This window comes from Oryx dammah, unplaced genomic scaffold, assembly GCF_014754425.2.
Source record: "Oryx dammah isolate SB20612 unplaced genomic scaffold, SCBI_Odam_1.1 HiC_scaffold_4, whole genome shotgun sequence".
NCBI classification, from domain to species: Eukaryota; Metazoa; Chordata; class Mammalia; order Artiodactyla; family Bovidae; genus Oryx; species Oryx dammah.
The window spans coordinates 88,702,177-88,709,278 of NW_024070188.1; the positions used below are offsets into that span (position 1 = coordinate 88,702,177).

General features: G+C 54.7%; 1 long non-coding RNA gene across 1 annotated transcript; it reads right to left on the minus strand.

The window, feature by feature from the left end:
- Positions 1 to 628: 628 nt before the first annotated feature.
- LOC120863001 lies at positions 629 to 4,094 on the minus strand. The gene is made up of 3 exons (XR_005720900.1): positions 3,798 to 4,094; positions 1,590 to 1,791; positions 629 to 987 (listed from the first exon to the last, which is right to left on the minus strand). It is a non-coding gene; the product is annotated as an uncharacterized LOC120863001 (long non-coding RNA).
- Between the last annotated feature and the right edge of the window lie 3,008 nt (positions 4,095 to 7,102).

The following is a 7,102-nucleotide window of genomic DNA, read 5'->3' on the forward strand; positions in this document are numbered from 1 at the left end:
TATTCCTGCCTGGGAAATCCCACAGACAGAGGAGCCTGGGGTCAGAGTCCATGGGGTCGCAGTGTCAGACCTGACTTAGCGATTAAACAACAAGCCAAACAAGCTTGGATCTGTCTCACAAATATGAAGAGCTATCCTGGACCATCTGATCTTTGCTCATCAATTTTTACTACTATGCTGTGCTTCCCTGATGGCTCAGAGGTTAAAGCATCTGCCCCCAATGCGGGAGACCCGGGTTCGATCCCTGGGTCGGGAAGATCCCCTGGAGAAGGAAATGGCAACCCACTCCAGTATTCTTGCTTGGGGAATCCCATGAACGGAGAAGCCTAGTAGGTTACGGTCCACGGGGTCGCAAAGAGTCAGACACGACTGAGCGACTTCACCTCACCTTACCTTATGCATCATGATAACATTTCTAATAAAATAACCAGAGTAAATTCACTTATCTTCTATTTCTTCTTCCATTTTTCCTTTTCCTTCCCTGTTTTGTTATCTTCTTTCTCTGCCCCCCTCCAAGTTTCTGAACAGTTCTAGCAGTACTGGCAGGCTGGCTTGAGTTTTTGTTGGAATAATGGAGAGGATGGATGGACGGATGGATGTATGGACAGACCAAAGGATGGAGGGAGGGGTGATGGAAGAGCGGGGCAGGGTGGGGAGGGGAGGAAGATGGAGAGGAGCAGGAACGGGTGGACGGGAAAATGGGTGAAGCGCTGGTTGGATGGACGGAGGGAGGAGGGATGGACAGCCAGCCAGCCAGAAGGACTGAGGCACAGTCTAACGGCTCAGTCAGGGATGCACTGTTCGCTCAGTGAGGGAACAAGCCTAAGAAGTCTGAGGGGCTGGGAGGCCCGGCTCGCCTTTGCTGGACGAGAGGGTCATGGCAGAGTCTGCTCGCTGCTGGCAATGGGCCTCAGAGATGGAAGGCTCCCCTCTTGGGCCATGGCTGAACTCTTGAAGCTTGTTTTCCGGAACCATCTTGAGTACTTTCTATGGCAAGAGAGAAGGTTTCTTTCAAGAGCAAAAGCGGGCTTTAGAAGCACCTGTCTGTCTGTGCCCTTTGTCCCAATGTTGTGTTTGGCAGCTGAGGGTGGCTTTAGGGCAAGCAGTCTTCTGCCCCGCTGTGGATCTGGGCTGGGGGTGAGCGGCTCCAGGAGGCCTGCTCCGCTGTGGATCTGGGCTGGCGGTGAGCGGCTCCAGGAGGCCTGCTCCGCTGTGGACCCGAGCTGAGTGCCCGGGTTCGGGGAGGAAGGCACTGGGAGGTGGGGTGTTGTCTGGACGGTCTCATGACTGATTCTTTGCTGCTGCTTTTTGTTAAAAGAACAAAGCCTGTTTTCTGCAGAGCCTCCGTCTCCCCTGGGTGCTGAAGGAGTGGATCTTACCAACTTGCCCGGGGCGGCTGGGTGACACTACTCAAGCATCTATCTAGGGGCAGACAAGGATGTGTGGGGGAGGCGGGGGTGCGGACTAGGGAAGAGAAAGGTGTGGCTCTTTCCGCTACAGCCCGCCCGCCAGACGGAAGGAAAACAGTGATTTGGCGGGAGGGGCTCTCTGGCCTGGTTTCCACCAGGCAGGCTTCAGGATTCCCAAACCTGTTAATGAAATCCTCGTTATGAAGCAGAGCACACAAACGAGCATGTTTTCCCACCGGGATCCAATTATAATTGGGGTTGGCTCTGCTCTCTGTGCCTTCACTATCAAAACGTGTGACCAGGATGAATAATAGAACAAACAGGCAAAGAGGTAAAAGCTGTGAGGTCTTTGCCACCATTTAAAACCCCAGAGCTCTAAGTCCTGTAAAAAGGGGGGGAAAAAAGCCATTTATGAACTGTACACATTCTTTACAAATTGGGCACCAAGATCTGAATCTACTAAACACATATTTAACCTAAACTAATGAGCTGGCAAGAATAAATTTCAACCACGCACGGACTCAGCTGCCGGTTTTCATTGTTTGCTAGCCTTTAGGTGGATAACTTGGCTGCAGAACATTAAAGTTAATCTTTTCTCTCAATAATTCTCTTATGGGGCAGATCCACTTGAAATAATTTCTTTGTTTTTGAGTTCCAAGGTAGAATTCGCAAAACCCATCATGGCAGTGCAGAGATATCGAAAACCTTGTATAAGGACCCAGTTCTGGTTTGTCTTTTCTTGGTCTCACTACAGGAGCCTCTGAGAGTCACAAGCTCCATATGGAATGAGCTAAGCTTAGCTGCCCTGTAGACTCAGAGAGCCTCAAAGCCTTGAAAGTTAGCCTCAGATCGAGGACTCAGCTTCCTCTAAATTCCACTGGAGTTTCATCCTCTCAGTAAGCCTGTGCTTGTGCTAAGTCGTTCAGTCAGTCGTGTCGGACTCTTTGTGACCTCACGACTGTAGCTCGCCAGGCTCCTCTGTCCACGGGGTTCTCCAGGCATGAAGACTGCAGTGGGTCTCCATGCCCTTCTCCAGGGGATCTTCACGACCCAGAGACCAAACTAGGTCTCCTGCGTTGCAGGCAGATTCTTTACCAGCTGAGCTACCAGGGAAGCCCCTCAGTAATCCTATGAAGCATGGAATAAGATTAGGTCCGTTTTCCAAGTGAGGAAACAGAGGCTCAGAGACGTTCAGCACTTTGCTTGTGGTCACACAGCTCAAAGCCCAGGTGGACGGAAGCCAGGACCCCACGTTACTATGCGGAACAGGGAGAGGGAGCTGTCCACAGCTGGGCAAGGGCTCATGGAGACGCCACCCCGCGGCAGCTGTGTGCCCGGCCTGGCCAGAAAGGCCCCGTGGGCTGGGCGGGAGGCAGGAGGATACTCAGGGGGACGAAGATGGCCCCTCATCTCCTCCAGGCCCCTCCTCTGTGTCTCCTCCTCCCTAGCAGGCTTCCGAGCTGGCTCTTGGCTACTTTTGCAAAAGAGGTGTTTCCTTTGGAGTTTGCCTCCAGGGCACTCATCTGTAGAGTTCTAGAAGTTTCTTAATTAAAGAAAGGAAATAAGTGAATTTCACTGGACTCTAGGCAAGGAGCCGAGGCTGAAAAGTCCTGATTGCTGCTACGGTGTATTAACTCTGGAAATGACATCTCCCTAGTATTTTCAATTCCTCAGAAGTTGATTCCTAACAGCAGTGAGGCTTATGCAGGGGCGGGGGAGGGGGTGCAGGGTAGGGCAGGGCTGGGGGGATAGGATCTCAAGCGATTTGGAGGCTTGGGAGTTGAGCCGAGAAGGGGCCCTGTGTCGCCTTCAGGGGCTTCCACGACCTGGGACTTCCAACGGGAGAGGCCGGAAGTGTGGGTCTCAAGGGATTTCAGGTGGGTCTGGTGGCTTAGTCTCATGGCTGAAGTTTCTCCTGCTTCAGTGTCTTGTCGACACACGGAGCAGGCTGCCGAGATGGGCTGGCTACTCTCTGGGGTCACAGACCAGCCGCCTTGGCCTCGAGATGCTGTTGGAGACAGGATCTCCAGACCAGCTGGATTCTACCTAGATCTCTGGTGATCCATGGGCACATGAGCCTCTGAAAGTCGTCATCCTAGGCTCCTGGGTGCTCTCAAGTTGGCGGGCACCAGCCTTGATTGTTTGTGGAAGCCAGAGAAACAGAGCATCCTTTCCTAGGAGCCCAGGACTGACCCCGTGGACTCCCCGCGAGCTGCCCTCCGGCTGGGTCCTCCAGCCCTTCCCACCCAGAGTGACCTCTGCTGCTTCCCTTGTGCCCCAGTCAGGCTCCCTCCATCTGCGCAGCTCACACCATCCTCCTCCTCCCGCATCTGCCTCTCCCCCAGCTCTGCACCCCGGGCCGCTCTTGACGCTTGGCTGAGTCCTCACCCCGCCCTGCTCTGCTTCTCAGCTGGCCGATCAGACACCGAGGGCGGGACACGCTTCCTCCTTTTACAGACCTGCATCTCTGTATAGAGCTGGGCTCGCAGGCTGCACTCCATGGAGACAAAGGATGAGATGTCCTTGCAAACCCCGGAGTGAGGGCATCTGGGCCAGAGCTTGTTAAGCGCTGATTCGTGGATGTGATTGGATTATTCACTAGCTTCCTCTGGTTGCTGTTTCCAAATGAGAGAGTGAAAGCGTATCTGGGAGACCACTCAGCAGCAGCAACGCCTGGCAGTGCGGGGCGGGGGCTAGGGGTGTGGCTGTCGTTGTGGGAACTGAGACCCTGATGCTTGTGTCCTCTCCTGCGCTCACCTCCGGGGCAGCGTTTGCCATGCTGACCACCCCTGTCAGGAATGAGCCTCCCGCCTGGAGTCGCACTTGTTATCAGCAGGCCTTGCTTTTCCAGCTTCTGAAAGTCACCTGTACTCCTTGGCTCCCAGACCCTGATGTCCTTTCTCCTTCTCGTGTCCATCACTGCACCTTTTCCTTTCACTCCAGCCCTCCCCACCCCTTACAAGGACCCTTTTGATTGCAATGGGCCCTCCTAGATAATCCAGGACGATGTCTCCACCTTAGGGGCCTTGACCTAATTATATCTGCAAACCCCACTTTGCCGGCTAGGGTCCCAGAGCCACGGGTTCAGGGTTGGAGTGTTGGTCTCCTCGGGGCCGTCATTCTGCCCACAACTCACGGCCCACAGACGTTCCACGGAGCAAACCCTCGGCCATCCAGGACCCAGCCCTGACTGACGGGCCCGAGGGAACTGTGCTCGGGCACTGCCTCTCTGTGAGGCCACCTTTGCGCAGCGCCCGCTTGGTGCTGCCACAGGTCAGCAGCCCACCATCTGCGTCCTAAATTGAAGTGCAGCCGATTCATAATGCTGTTAGTTTCAGCCGTACGGCAAAATCACTCGGCTATACACGCATACATGCATCTATTTCCAGATTCTTTCCTCCACAGACTATTACACGGTATTGACTGTGCTATACAGTAGGTCCTTGTTGATTATTTAATCTCCAGTAGTGTACACGTGTTAACCCCAAGCTTCTAGTTTATCCCTCCCTCCCTTCCCTTTTGCGATCCTGCTTGTTTTCCGCATCTGCAGATCTGTTTCTGTTTCGTGGCTGAGTTTATCGTGTCATTTTTCAGAGTCCGCATGTAGGTGGCATTGAGTGATAGTTCCCCACCTCCGTCTGATTTCCGTTGCTTCGTGCGATGGTCTCGGGGTCCGCCCACGTTGCTGCAAACAGCACCGTTTCGTTCCTTTTTAAGCCTGGTTCCCTCGTCTTCTCTACAGACTGCTCGTCTCCGCCTCGTCTCTCTGCGCTTCCTCCCGTTCCTCTGAGTACCTGCAGAGCAGGGTCCTCGGGACCGTCCACCTTCTCACGGGAGGAGCTTGGTTTCGGGGCCTGCACCACCCGTCACCATTCCCAACTCAGCTGCAGCCTGGGTGAACGGAGCGGGTAGAAGTGGTGTCTCCTTGGCTCTTCTAGGACAGCTCACGCCCAGCTGTGTCGCTGCGGCTGTCACCGGTGGCTGTGGCCGAGCTTTCACGTCCACACCGTGGCGCTGTCACCAGGCTTCCAGCAGGAGGGGCAGAGAAGGGGAAATCAAACCCCAGGGCCCATCAGAGAGGATGGTGGCCTTGCCCACTGCGAGAGCTTCCTTGTGCTGAGAAAACAAGAGGACGGTTTCTTTCTTCTTTGGGTTTCGTTGTTGCTGTTGTGGTTCTGCCTCACTCCTTGTTTCAATGAAATGCTCGTGCTTCTCATCAGGAGCTCCGTGGGCTTTTGGCAGGCCCAACCCTCCCTCTGCAGCATGCTCCTCTCTGCAGGAGGTCCGGGGTTCCCAGGGCTGCCTCACCCCCATTATTGTGAAAACGCCCCCAGATGTCTCCAGATGTCTGAAAACCTGACCATGGGTTCTTTGAGAGTCTGCCTGCTCTGGGCTATCAGTAAAACTTAATATTTTCTAAAACTTTCTTTTCCCTAACAAGGGAGTAGGAGGGAAGATTTTAGTTCAACTGCTGGCTAAGCAGCATGAACCGTATCCCTCCTGGAGTGGTGGCCTTTTGCAGAAGGCAGTTCTGGGTGTTTCCTGCACTCTGGGCTGCCCGAGTTAAAGAACCTGCCTGCTAATACAGGAGATGTAAGAGACTCAGGTTCAGTCCCTGGGTCAGGGCATGCGAACCACTCCAGTATTCTTGCCTGGAGACTCCCATGGGCAGAGGAGCCTGGTGAGCTAAAATCCATGGGACTGCAAAGAGTTGGACACTGAGCAACTGAGCATGCATGCCTGCCCTTTGAGGCCAAGTTCACAAACACTCGGCTCTGAGCTGGAGCCACGTTCGGGAATCAGGGGCCGGAAGTGATCACAGGCTGGTCCAGTGCTTACTTCTGGGGAAAAATATTACTCAATTTATGTGTTCTTAATAAGAAACACACACACACACACTTTTAAAAACATACCCAGTTCCTTAGAAGTCCTCTGAAATGGCGACAGGAAGGTCGAGATGAGCCAGGCCGCTTGAATCAGTGCCATCCTGTGAGCAAAGCCTGACGACGGACAAAGCGCACCACTCACTCCTCAGTCCCCAGGGCATGTGCTTTGCCAGCTGCTCTGCTTCTAGGCAGGCGGGGTGTGCAGACACACACTCTCTCTCTCTCTCTCTCTCACACACACACACACACACACACACACACACTTCTTTTCATTTTGGAAAGCAGCCGCAATCCCACATGGGGCTGCTGTTCAGCTCAGAGGCTCAAGGTCCGCACCGACGGCCTGGCCTGCTGCTGTGCCCACTCCCACCCGGCGCAGACTCCCAGCCAGAGTGTGTATCCCTTCTTTGGGCTGATGGGACCTGCACATCTTTGTTTCTGTAGTGGGGGAGGCATCAGCGGGAAACGCAGGGTGAATGAGTCCCCCTCCTCCCACTTCCAGGCGGGGTGCTCGCTCAGTGCTCTCTGGAGACTTGGGACAGCTGCAGAACCAGTGGGCACAGAATCATCCAGAAGGCTGCAGGAGCCTGTGCAGCTCCTCATGTCACACCTGCCAGCAAGGCCGGACAGCCTGGCTGCTTCCCTCTGAATGCTTTCTCCCACCGTGGCTCGGGGGAGCCCATGGAGCCCGCCCCGTGGGCTCAGCCGTGCTGCCTGACTCTGGGCGCCTGTTCGCAGGAGGCCTTGCCTCTTGGGCCTGCCCCCGATGGGCTGTCACCGCAGAGAGCACTGTGTCGGGGAGGAGGG